Here is a 12,717-nt window from a genome sequence, read left to right as displayed (position 1 = left end):
TAATACATTACCATATGATTTTTAGCATGTAGCTCAGAAGTTATACCACTAGCGCAAAGTCTTCACAATGTATGTGTTACTTTGTTTTTAAAATATTTTTTAACTTCAAAAGAATTAGATCTACATACATTGCCATGGGAAGATGTCCAAATTCTATAGTGAAATTTAAAAAGCAAGTTGTAGAACAGTATGCACAGTATGATCCGGTTTTTGTTAAAAAGAAAATAAAACTATACATATTGGCACAATGCAAAGGGACCCCTATGAATGTGCAGCAAATAGTGAACAAAGCTTAACTCTTGGGACCAGGATTATAGAGAACTTTTCCATTCAAAGTTATAACATTTTACAATGTTTGTTTAAGATTTAATGAGCACATATTACTTTGAAATTATCCAAAAGAATGATTAAAGAGAACCAAAAATAAATGAACTATGATAACCCCATATTTTTCAAGAATCCTTCAGTTTATAAAATGAGGCATATTCATCGACTTAATCAAAATTGAGCAATGAGTAACCCTAGGCTTTGGTAAATGGTAAGAATACAATTTACTAGACTGACTTTTAGACTGCTTTTGTGTTACTGTTCAAAATCCATAGTTTTGAATAGCTAGCAGGCTACTATTATCAACAAAAATTCATATAGCTCTAAACATGGATTTTGTTCAGGTGATTCAGCATTTAATTAAAAGAAAAAAAGAACCTCTTTATTTTTCAGCCATTTTCTTCCCTTCTGCTATAGTGGGGTGATGGGACCAGAGACGAAAGCTTCACATAGGCAACACTCTTGTCTCTCTCACCATTGAAACTATATGCCAGTGATCTCAAAGTATGGGACCTTTGGGCCAGCAGCATCATATCATCTGGGAATTTCTTAGAAATGCGAATTCTCAGGGCTCATTCAGACCCACTGAATCAGAATCTCTGGGGGTGGGACCTAGCAATCAGTGTCTTTGAAAAGCCTTTGAGGCAGGGTTGCCAGATAAAATACAGGATACCTGTTCTAGTTTGCTAGCTGCCGGAATGCAATATACCGAAAATGGAATGGCTTTTAAAAAGGGGAATTTAATGAGTTGCTAGTTTACAGTTCTAAAGCCAAGAAAATGTCCCAATTACAACAACTCTATAGAAATGTCCAATCAAAGGCATCCAGGGAAAGATACCTTGGTTCAAGAAGGCCGATGAAGTTCAGGGCTTCCTTCTCAAGTGGAAGTGTACATGGCAAACACAGTCAGGGTTCCTCTCTCATCTGGAAAGGCACATGGTGAACATGGTCAGGTTTCTCTCTCATCTGGAAGGGCACTTGGCAAACACGACATCATCTGCTAGCTTCTTCTCCTGGCTTCCTGTTTCATGAAGCTCCCCGGGATGCATTTTTTTCTTCATCTCCAATGGTCGCTGGCTAGTGGACTATGCTTCATGGTGCTGTAGCTTTCTCTGCTCTCTCTGAATCTCCTTCTTTCTCCAAAATGTTTTCTCTTTTATAGGACTCCAATAAACCAATCAAGACCCACCCAAATGGGTGGAGACATGTTGTCACCTCATCCAGCTTAACAACCACTCTTGACTAAATCACATCATCCAGGGAGATGATCTGATCACAGTTTCAAACATACAGTATTGAATAGGGATTATTCTACCTTTATGAAATGGGATTTTGATTAAAACATGGCTTTTCTAAGGGGCATACTTCCTTTCAAATCAGCACAATGCCCATTTACATTTGAATTGTAGACAAAGAACAAATGATTTTTAGTATAAATATTTTCAATATTTGGGGTACATTAAAAAGCTACTCATTGTTTATATGAAATTCAAATTTAACAAGGCAACCTGCTTTTGGTTTTTATTTTTTCTAAATCTGACAACCTGACCTCCAGGTGGTTTTGATTCATGCTAAAGTTTGAGAACCACTGAGGGGGAGGTAAAATTATGGGCCTCGGCCTTTTTTACAGTGAATGAAGTTCCACAAAGTAAATGGCAATTTCCATATGACAAAGGAGACCATGGCAGGGAAATAGAGTTGTGGGGGAGAGAACCAAGAGTACGATTTGGTAACAAAAAGGGCCTGGGTTTCATCAGAAAATTCACACACACTCTGAGTGACTGCCACTCTATTGCCCGTATGGTGCTGCTCTAATATCAAGCACAATTTTGATATCAAAGAAAGGGAGGGAGAAAACAAAAATCTCTAACAGGATGGAGTATAAAAGGGCACAGGAAAAGGGCTATGATGTAGAACTGGTCAAGGTCAATTTGTGCTCACATCATGTCGAAAAGCACAAAGGGCAGGTGGCCACACGTCAATATTTCTAAGGCTGAGAAACCTTTCATAAAGCAAGTCAGTGCAGAGAAAGAGCTACTCTATTTACCACAGTTTCACCCCCTTTCCCCCAAACCACCAACTTTCCTCTAGAATGAGGAGTTGCACTACATTGTAGAGATGTTATGAATGTATATTCTCATAAATCTGAAGAAGGGAGGTAGTGAACTTGGGCAAGATATTAAACTCTCTAAGCCGTGGTATCCTAATGTGGAAAATGTGGGTAAAAATATTTATCTGTTAGAGTTGTTTCAGGTATTAAATGAGGTAATATGAGTTTAGATTCATACATGTATGTATTGAGAACCTACACTATGTGCCAGGTGTTGAAGGTAAGACATTGACTTCGCTATTAAGGATTTAAATCTAATGAGTTTTAAGCCAGATAGATTTTCAAAGAAAGGCCAACTTTATTCACACCCAACCATGCCCTTACCCTTCATTGTTAGACAGGAGCTTAATCCTCTCTCTTCCTTGACAGGGAGAACAATTACTAGTTTGTATTATTTTGCTGATGCTTCTCATCACTGATTGAAAATAATGTATTCAAACCAATATATTGTTCTTAATAATCAAGAGACGTTCAATTAGCTATTTAAGGCTGGCATCTGCTCTGTTCTCAAAAAATGATTATTACCTTGGAACATGGTCGGGAAATAAAAAGAAAGCTATGGACAGAGGAGTAAAAAAAAATGAGGACAAAAAAATAATTAGTCGGGGGATAAAGTGTCAAAAAAATTGGGTAGATTGTAATACTAGTAGTCAATAAGAAGGAGAGGTAAGAGGTATGGAATGCACACTTTTTTTTCTTTTTTCTCTTTATTTCTTTTCCTGGAGTGATGCAAATGTTTTAGGAAATGATCATGGTGATAAATACACAATTATGTGATGATATTGTGAGTCATTGATTGTGCACCATGCATGGAATGTTTTTGTGTTAGAGATTTATCAATAAAAATATTTAATTAAAAAAATAAATTTATCCATCTTTCTGACCCTGACCTTGGTTTAAAGAATGGGGATTTATTTGTTCACAGTTTTGAGGCTGAAAGAAAGTCCAAATCAAGGCATCACCAAAGTGAATCTTTCTCCCAGAAGACTGCGGTGTTCTGAGGCTGGCTGCCTGAGATCCTTGGCCCTTAGCTTGTCATTTGGCAAGGCACGTGGTGGCGTGTCTTGCTGTCTCCCCTCTCTTCCAGGTTATGTTGATGTTCAGTTTCAGGCGGCTCCCTCTGTGGCTTTCTCTCTCTTTTTATGAGCTGAATTTTATTTTGCTTATAAAGGACTCCAGTAATAGGATTAAGACCCATCCTAGGCCACACTTTAACCACAGCCAAAGGTTCACACAATGGGTTCACACTCACAGGAATGGATTGGGTTTAAGAACCTTTTTTTTCTGGGGTACATGCAGTTCCCAAACACAGAGGGCTATAATAAGCAAGTTAAGGTCATTAGATTAGTAGAATATTTAGGTGCTCTCCCAACCTTTCCACTTGTTCATGAAAAGGAATGAGAGAAAGGGAAGAAAAGGAAAATTCAAGGGTTGGGGAGTTGAGCAACCGAGTCATAGTAGTACTATTTACTGAGATTGGAAAGTCTTGGGGAGAAGCAAGACTGGAAAGGAGATCAGGAATTCTATTTTGGACATTTAAAAAATCTTCTTGTCCTATTGTGTCTTTAACCTTTCCTTCTCTCAGTCTGTACAAATGATCAAGCCTCTTCTTTCTTAAAACAAATGAAGTCCTATAATTGCCCTCTCTCCTTCCCCTTAGGTCCAATCTTCTTTAAAAGATCATCTATTTCTGAATCCAGACCTGGCACTGTGGGATCAACAATTCCATCCTGACCAAAAGGGGGAAAAGAAGTGTAATTAATAAAGTATCAGTGGCAGAGAGAGTTCAAATAGAGTCAAGAGAGTACTCTGGAGGCTACTCTTACGCAAGCTTCAGGTAGACCTTGCTACCTATCATAACCTGCCAACCCCCAACCAGGACCATTCCAGCCAATCCTAGAGAACACCTAGGGCTATATATAAGATTCCACAAAGGTTCCAGGCACTAGAGTAACTTTCCCGAAACCTACAACTCCAGATGAGTCCCTGGTCGGGATAAGTCCTGACACATAGCCCAGCCTCTCAGAACATCAGATAGTTCGATCTCCCTACCCCATATTAGTGACAGACCTTTCCAATATAAAAAATTTAGAATTTCCATAGCCCAAACAACCCCAAAGAAAGGAATGGAAATATCAAAGGGGATGGTGGAATTATACATAGAAGATAGGACTTAACAAATGAATCTGAATGCCGAATCATTAAATTGATATTTCTTTTAGTCTCCAGTATTTTAGAGCAGCTAGAAGTAAAAACCTAAAATTGTGAAATTGTTACCCATGTCAAAGTCTGAAATACGTTCTACAACTAATTGTGGTGCTGTGCTTGGAAATTTATAGCTTTTTTGTATATATGTTATTGTTCACAAAAAAAGAAGGAAAAATTGTGATGATAAAAAAGTATTTAAGCCCTCTAACTTCCTATATTCTGGAGCAGCTAAAAGGAAAAATCTGTGAGGATCATATGGTAGCCCATGACCAACTCTGGGATCTGTCCTGTAACCACTTTTTGCAGAGTGCTTTGAAAACCATTGCTTTTTTATTTCTTTGCTCTGCATATATGCTATACTATACATTTAAAAATAAGTTTAAAAAAAAGATCATCAATTTCTCATTGTATCAACTTTCACATCTCTTTGAGTCCTTTTTTTTTTTTTTTTGGCCCCTGCAATATAGTTTCTGCCCCTAGCACATTATTGAAACTGCCCTGACTAAGATCACCAAGAATACCCTAATTCCAAATGTAAAGCACACTCTTCAGTCCTAATCTTATTGGGCTGCTCTGTAGCCTTTTATAGAGCTGATCATATAGTCCTCTTTGAAAATCTCTTCTCCCCTAGATGCCCTGATGTCACTTGCCCCTGCTTCCTTTCCTCCTCGCTGACTTGTCCTTCTCACATTCTTCCTGGCTTCTCTTTCATCTCCTGCTTATATGTTAAATTTTCAGGGTTTCTGTTCAGCAATGTCCCCACTTTACCTTTTTCAGGGATGATTCCTTTAAATCCCATTTAGGTGATTTTAGGTATTGTCTATATATATTGTCAATTCCCAGTTTGCTATCTACAGACTCTAATTCTCTTTGGAACTAAAAGCTCATATTTTGAACTGCTTACTAGACAGGTCCATCTAGAGGTCCCTAAGTGTCTCAAACTCAATACATTCACAAAGCAATTGTAAACAAGGCAATCTGCAGAAGATATTCAAGTTGCCATAAATAAATGAAAAGATGCTCAGCCTCACCTAGTAAATGGAGAAACACAATTTTAAATAAATAAATGCAATATTTCTTATCAAGACTAGCAAAAATTAAAAAGAACATTCAATGATGGTGAAAATTCAGGGAAATAGGCACTCTAAGACATAGCTGGTTGAAGTATGACTTGCCATATAACCTTTTAGGAAAGTAATCTGGCAATATCTATTAAAATATAAAATATATATGTATCCTTCATATTTCAAGGAAATTCCCACAAGGTCTATAAGGATGTATGGTAACAGGGAGTTGGGGTTAATCTGGGTTTCATCATTGGAAAAGTGGATAGGGAAAATGTGGTAGATATACAACTTGGAGCACTATGCAGCGGTTAGAAGAGATGCATTAGATGTACACGTAGCAACAGGAAAGAATTTTTAAAATAGGGAGCTGAGTAAAAAAAGAAAGTAACAATGAAATGGTTAACACAATGACACTTATGTAAATTAAAATACACTCAAAAAATTAAAAATTTCATTTTATAAAAAATACATCCAAACAAAATGGCAAGCATTCAAACAAACGTAAAGAAATAGTTCCCTATGGGGTAGAATGGAGCCAAAAGAAGATAAACAAACAAAGAAGGAACCTAGCGTGGACCAATGATAATAATATGCTATAAACTGAAGAATATTATTATTATTATTTTGGTTTAAAACAACATTTATTTTCTCACAGTTTCTGTAGATCAGGAATCCAGGTATGGCTTAGCTGAGTCCTCTGCTCAGGGTATCTCCACTAGGCAACATTCAGGATGTTGGCCAGGACTGCAGTCATCTCAAAGCTGAACTAGGAAGGCTCTGCTTTCAAGCTCATTCCCATGACTGTTGGCAGCACGCAATTCCTCATGGACCATTGGAATGAGGGTCTCAGTTTTTGCTGGCTGTTGGCTTGAGATTGCCCTCACTTCCTTGCCACATGAGCCTCTCCATAGGGCAGCTCACAATATGATTAGCTTGCTTCATCTGAGTAGCAAGGGTGAGGAGCCAAAAGAGAAAGCCAGGCAGAAATAAGCCACAGCCTTTTATAACCTAGCCTTGGAAGTGACATCCATCATTTTTGTCATATTCTTTTCTTTAGAAGCAAATCAGTAGATTCAGTTCACAATCAAGGGGAAGGAATTCCTCAAGGGCATGAATAGCAGGAGGTGGTGCTTATTGGGAGCTTTAAGAGTCCTATAGATCAATCAGGAGGTAGAAACCACACAGTAGGTTAAACAGGGCAAGTTAAATATAAAGAATTATTAAACTCTATTAAATGACCATAAGATAAAAAGGAAATTTTACATGGAACCTTATGGCTGAGGGAGAGTACCTAAGGAAGGAAAAACTTGAAGGGGAGCCCCCTTCCCAAGGCTGGGATTCAGATCTCATTAGAGAAGGTATAGTTAAGCCCACTGGAAAACAGAGAAATCCTTTCTGGTTTCCCCAGGCCAGAACTGTTTGTTGGCAAGTGGGAAGCAGCCCCCAACCCTACAGGTGCAAGGGCCTGCAGAGGGAACTGGGGCATCAGCGCTGGTAGAAGGCTTTTGGGTGCCAATGCAGGCAGAAGGCCTTCTGATACTGTTGGGGGCAGGAATCCTTCAGGGCACATGTATTGTGTCAAGGGCCACGGGAAGATTATTGCTAAGGCAGACCAAGGTTGCAAGGTCATCCAGGGGCCACATGTACTGGATGCATGGCTGGGAAGATCTCTGCCAGATATCCTTACATCCACACCACTGCAGCAGCTGGAAACAGCAAGAAAAACTACTTCCTGCAATGCCTCTCTAGCACTCTCTATTGCTGATCATTGTGCTCACTGAAAAGGAGAGATGGTTAAAGGAATTCTGTCCATTATTGCAAATCATATTTTGAAGAGTGAATTGGGAGCTGAGAGGTAATACTAATTGGAACAGGAGCTATTTCAGACATTACCTGCCACAGCCCTATCTCTATTAAAGAAATTGAATCTGTTATTAAAAATTTTCCCACACAGAGAACTCCCTACCCAGGTATTTTCACAAGTAAATTCTATTAAACATTTAAGGAAGAAATAACACCAGTTTTACGGAAGCGCTTTCAGAAAATGGAAGAAGAGGAAACTTCCCAATGACTGTTTTTTTTTTTTTTTTCAAATAACAACTCTGATGGTCAGGTTCATGTGTCAACTTGGCCAGGTCATAGTACCCAGTTGTCTGGACAAGCAAGCACTGGCCTATCTGTTGCTGTGAGGACATTTCATGGAGTTAAATCATGAGCACATTTGCTGCCTCCATGCTGATTACATCTGCAGTCAGCTAAGGGGAGTGTCTTCTGCAATGAGTGATGCTTAATCACCGGAGGCTTTTAAGGAGGATTCAGAAGAGACAATCCCTCTTTCTGCTTCAGCCAGGTAGCCTCTCCTGAGAGTTCATTGAGGACTTTCATCAGAGCTGCCAGCTCGCAGCTTGCCATACAGATTTTGGACTCTTACATCCCCATGGTTTGCATGGGGATTCATAAATATCATATTTAACAGACATCTCTTGTTGGTTCTGTTTTTCTAGAGCACCCTAACTAATAGAACAACGTAACCCTGGTACTCAAACCTGAAAAATTATGAAAAAAGAAAACTGTAGATTCATATCCCTCATGAACATAGATGCAGAAATCCTTAAAATGCTAACAAATCCAGCAACACACACACAAGCACAAAGTATATATGTCCAAGTAGGGTTTATCCCAAGAATGCAAAGTTGGTTTAGCATTTGAAAATCTGAATTTTGTAATGTACCATATTAAAAGACTAGAAGTGATTATAAAGTCTCTTAAAATTTAATGGAGCTTCATTCTTATTGGCTTATAGAGATTAATAAGCACTTACATAATGTAAAATGAGAGAAACTCAAATATTTCTTAAAATGAAATTTTACTCCTTACATTTTAAATCAGTGAACTGTTTAAAGAAAAATATTCTTACTAAATCTATGAAAGCACAGAGGCTTTCTAATTTTGAGGAATATTATTAACTCAACCTTAAATACTGAGGAATTTCTCCAAAATGATAACACATTCTCTTCAGTCCTACAACCTGTTTCCATTTTTTTTGCCACTAACAACAATGCTCTGAAATTAATATCCTTCATATATATATCCTTATATTAGTGATTTAACTTTATATATGTAACATAACAGTATTTTTGCATTTTTCAACATCCCCCAACTTTTCCAGTTTTTTTAGCAATTATGCACATTCCTGCACGTACTCTTTCAGCTCGGTGCCTTTGTTATCTTTCCCCAAGGTGAACTCTGTGAAAACTTGTGCCCAGAGAGACAAGTATTAAGAAACAGTGTACTTTGTTAGCAACATGTGTATGCCTCTCTTGACTCTGTGACTTCTTTCTTTATGCCCACTATAAAACCCTGCTCCCTTCCCTGATTAATGTGGAACACTTTCACACTAAGCTCTGTATTGGCCACACTCCTAGAATAATTTTTTCTTCACTTCTGTAAGTGAATTCCTATAATAAAGGTCTATGTCTCAGTCCATGCCTGGTGTTTTCTTTGGTCTCTCAGCTGGAAAGGCCACTTCGGGCTGAGAAATAGAATATATATATATATATATATTTAAATATTTTTATTGACAAATGTTCATACACATAGAGTCTATATATGGTAAGTAATCAATGGCCCACAATATCATCACATAATTTTGTATTCATAACCATGATCAATTTTAGACTATTTGCATCCATCCAGAAAAAAGACATAAAAAGAAAAAATGAAAAAATCATACATATATACTCCTTACCCCTCCCTGTCATTGCCCACTATTATTTCAATCTACCCAATTTATTTTCTTAATTTGTTTTATTTATTAAACATACCATACAAACACAAGCATTCTTACCATATGATCATTCCATTCTACATATATAATCAGTAATTCACAATATCATCACATAGCTGTACATTCATCATCATGATCACCTCAGAACATTCACATCAATTCAGAAAAATAAATAAAAAGAAAAAAGAAAAACTCATACATACCATACCCCTTACCCCCCCATTGCCCACTAGTGTTTCCCTCTACACAATTTATTTTACCCTTTGTCCCCCCATTATTTATTTATTTATTATTCATATTTTTTTACTCCTCTGTCCATACCCTTGATAAAAGGAGCATCAGACACAAGGTTTTCACAATCACACAGTCACATTGTAAAAGTTATATCTTATACAATCATCTTCAAGAATCAAAGCTACTGGAACACAGCTCTACAGTTTCAGATACTTCCCTCCAGCCACTCCAATACACCATAAACTAAAAAGGGATATCTATATAATGCATAAGAATAACCTCCATGATAACTTCTCAACTTTGTGAAATCTTTCAGCCACTGACACTTTATTTTGTCTCAATTCTCTCTTCCCCCTTTTGGTCAAGAAGGCTTTCTCAATTCCTTGATGCCAGGTCCCAGAAAATCCCAGGAGTTCTGTCCCACGTTGCCAGGGAGATTTATACCCCTGAGAGTCATGTCCCACGTAGAGGGGAGGACAGTGAGTTCACCTGTCAAGTTGGCTTAGAGAGAGAGGCCATATCTGAGCAACAAAAGAGGTTCTCTGGGGGTGACTCTTAGGCATAATTTTAAATAGGCTTAGACTATTCTTTTCAGGGGTAAGTTCTATAGGAGTGAAACCTAAGATCAAGGGCTCAGCCTATTGATTTGGTTGTCCCCACTGCTTGAGAGAATATCAGAAATTCCCCAAATGGGGGAGTTGAATATTTCCTCCTTTCTCCTCAGTCCCCCAGTGGGGACTTCACAAAAACATTATTCACTGCCCAAATTACTATCAGGGCATCATACTAACCTGGACAAACCAACAAGATCTCATACCCGATTCAAGATTCCCTGTACCTATGGTGTGCAACTAAACTGACCATACAAGTTAAATTAAGTAATACGCTACTCAAAATATAAATTTGCACCAAATAAAATAGATTATATTTTAAATTGTGGTATCTGCACATATGGAATAGTATGCAGTTATTTAAAAGAATGGGTTACAAAGAAATCTACAGCAAGACCCATCATAATTAAACTTCTGAAAACTAACCACAAAGAAAAATTCTTGAAAGTACTCAAAGAGAAAAGATATACTACATATAAGGACACACAAATTTGAATTAGAGGAGAATTCTAATCTGAATCCATGGAGGCCAGAAGGAAGTAGCACAACATTTTTCAACTGCAGAAAGCAAAGAACTGTCGGACTTAAGTAAGAAATACATAAGCAAGATGAGCCTGAAGTATCTTGTGTGCCAGAAAGTAAGGATATGCTCAAAAAAAAAACAACAAACAAAAACCAAAACACAATAGGGTGACACCAAAAAGACACAGAAGTCAACTGAAAGAGGTCCCAATGACCAAAACTGGAACAATTTGAGCATCAAACTACGTAATACTGTTTGTAACCCAAAGTATAAACAAATATCCATGAGTCCATATTAAATAAATAAATGATTGTTCAAGTGAATAGATAACTAATTAGATGATTCATAGAGGATAGATACATAGATAGATATAGAGAAATGGGGGAGAAGAGAAAATTCTCCCATGCAGAAAAATTCCAAATAATTTAAAATCTGCCCTCAAGGAGGTAGAACATAACTCTCTACTCCTTAAGCTTAGGTGCTCATAGTGATGTCCCTCTGAAAAGTACAGTATAGGAAGGGGGAAGAGAAGGATAACTATGGAGAAACCTGACAAACACTACCCAGCCCAGTGTTCAAGGTCAACATCAATACTGACAGCTCATGTTTATAGTGTGTACCCTTGATATGATAGGATAAAAAGTGACATGTTACATTTGTGATCTTCTTCCCAAAACTCATATGTTTAGCTATGAGAAAAGCATCAAACAAATTCTAATAGAGGAATATTCTACAAAATACTGACCAGTATTCTTCAAAACTGTCAAGGTCACCAAAAACAAGGAAAAGTCTGAGGAATTGCCACAGCCAAGAGAATCTTAAGGACATATGATGACTAAATGTAATGCGGTATTCTAGATGGGATCTTGGAACAGAAAAAGAACGTTCAGTAAAAACTAAGTAAATCTGCTTTAAAATGATAACATGGAATATTTTTTGAGCTACATATATATATATATATATATATATATCACAATAAAAATGTTTAATGGTAGACCTCACCTAAGGAAGACAGAAAACTCTCCAGATATAAAGTAAAGGGGGGGGAGAGTGAATTATAGAAAAATACGTTCAACACATTTATGCATTTCATGATATGTAAATTTAAATGAAAAAAACAAACATTGAGCTCTAGTTAATGACCTACATACTAGATTAGTGTAGGTGTTGGCTGTTAAGGGTGAAAGGTATTTGTGTCTGAAACTTACTTTGAAATGCATCAAAAAGCAAAATCGTTGATGGAAGGATAGATGGATAAAGAGATATCTGATAGAGCAAATATAGTAAAATGTTGAGAACTGAAGAATCTACATGGTAGGTATATAGGTGTTGACTGTATAATTATTTCTGTATGTTTTTAATTTCATAATAAAACTTTGGGGAAAAACAACTTGGGAAATCTGAATAAAAAATGGACCTTAATGAATAAAAATGTATCAGTTTGGTTCATTGCAACAAATGTAAGATGTTAATAATAGAGAAAAGCGGATGTGAGGTACATGGGGACTATATTTGCAATATTTCTGTAAATCTAAAACTATTTTAAAAAAATAACGTTTTTTTTTTTTAAAAAAAAACAGGATCATGTATTCTAACTCCAGGAAAATTAACCTTCAGACAAGGATAAATTCTTTTAGAGAAATTTATTGCTAGACAACCTACCCTTAAAGAATGGCTAAAGGAAGGTCTCTAAATAGATAGCAAATGAGAGAAAGGAGAGCGTGGAACTTCAGAAAGGATAGAAAAACATCAGAATGGGAAAAATAGAGGCAAACATACTAGATTATTCTCATGAGTTTCTTGAATCATATTTGATAGAAAAAGCAAAAATTATAACAACCATCTGATGT

The sequence above is a fragment of the Tamandua tetradactyla genome, chromosome X (genome assembly GCF_023851605.1).
Source record: "Tamandua tetradactyla isolate mTamTet1 chromosome X, mTamTet1.pri, whole genome shotgun sequence".
In the NCBI taxonomy this organism is placed as follows: Eukaryota; Metazoa; Chordata; class Mammalia; order Pilosa; family Myrmecophagidae; genus Tamandua; species Tamandua tetradactyla.
Note: the sequence above shows the minus strand (reverse complement) of the source record.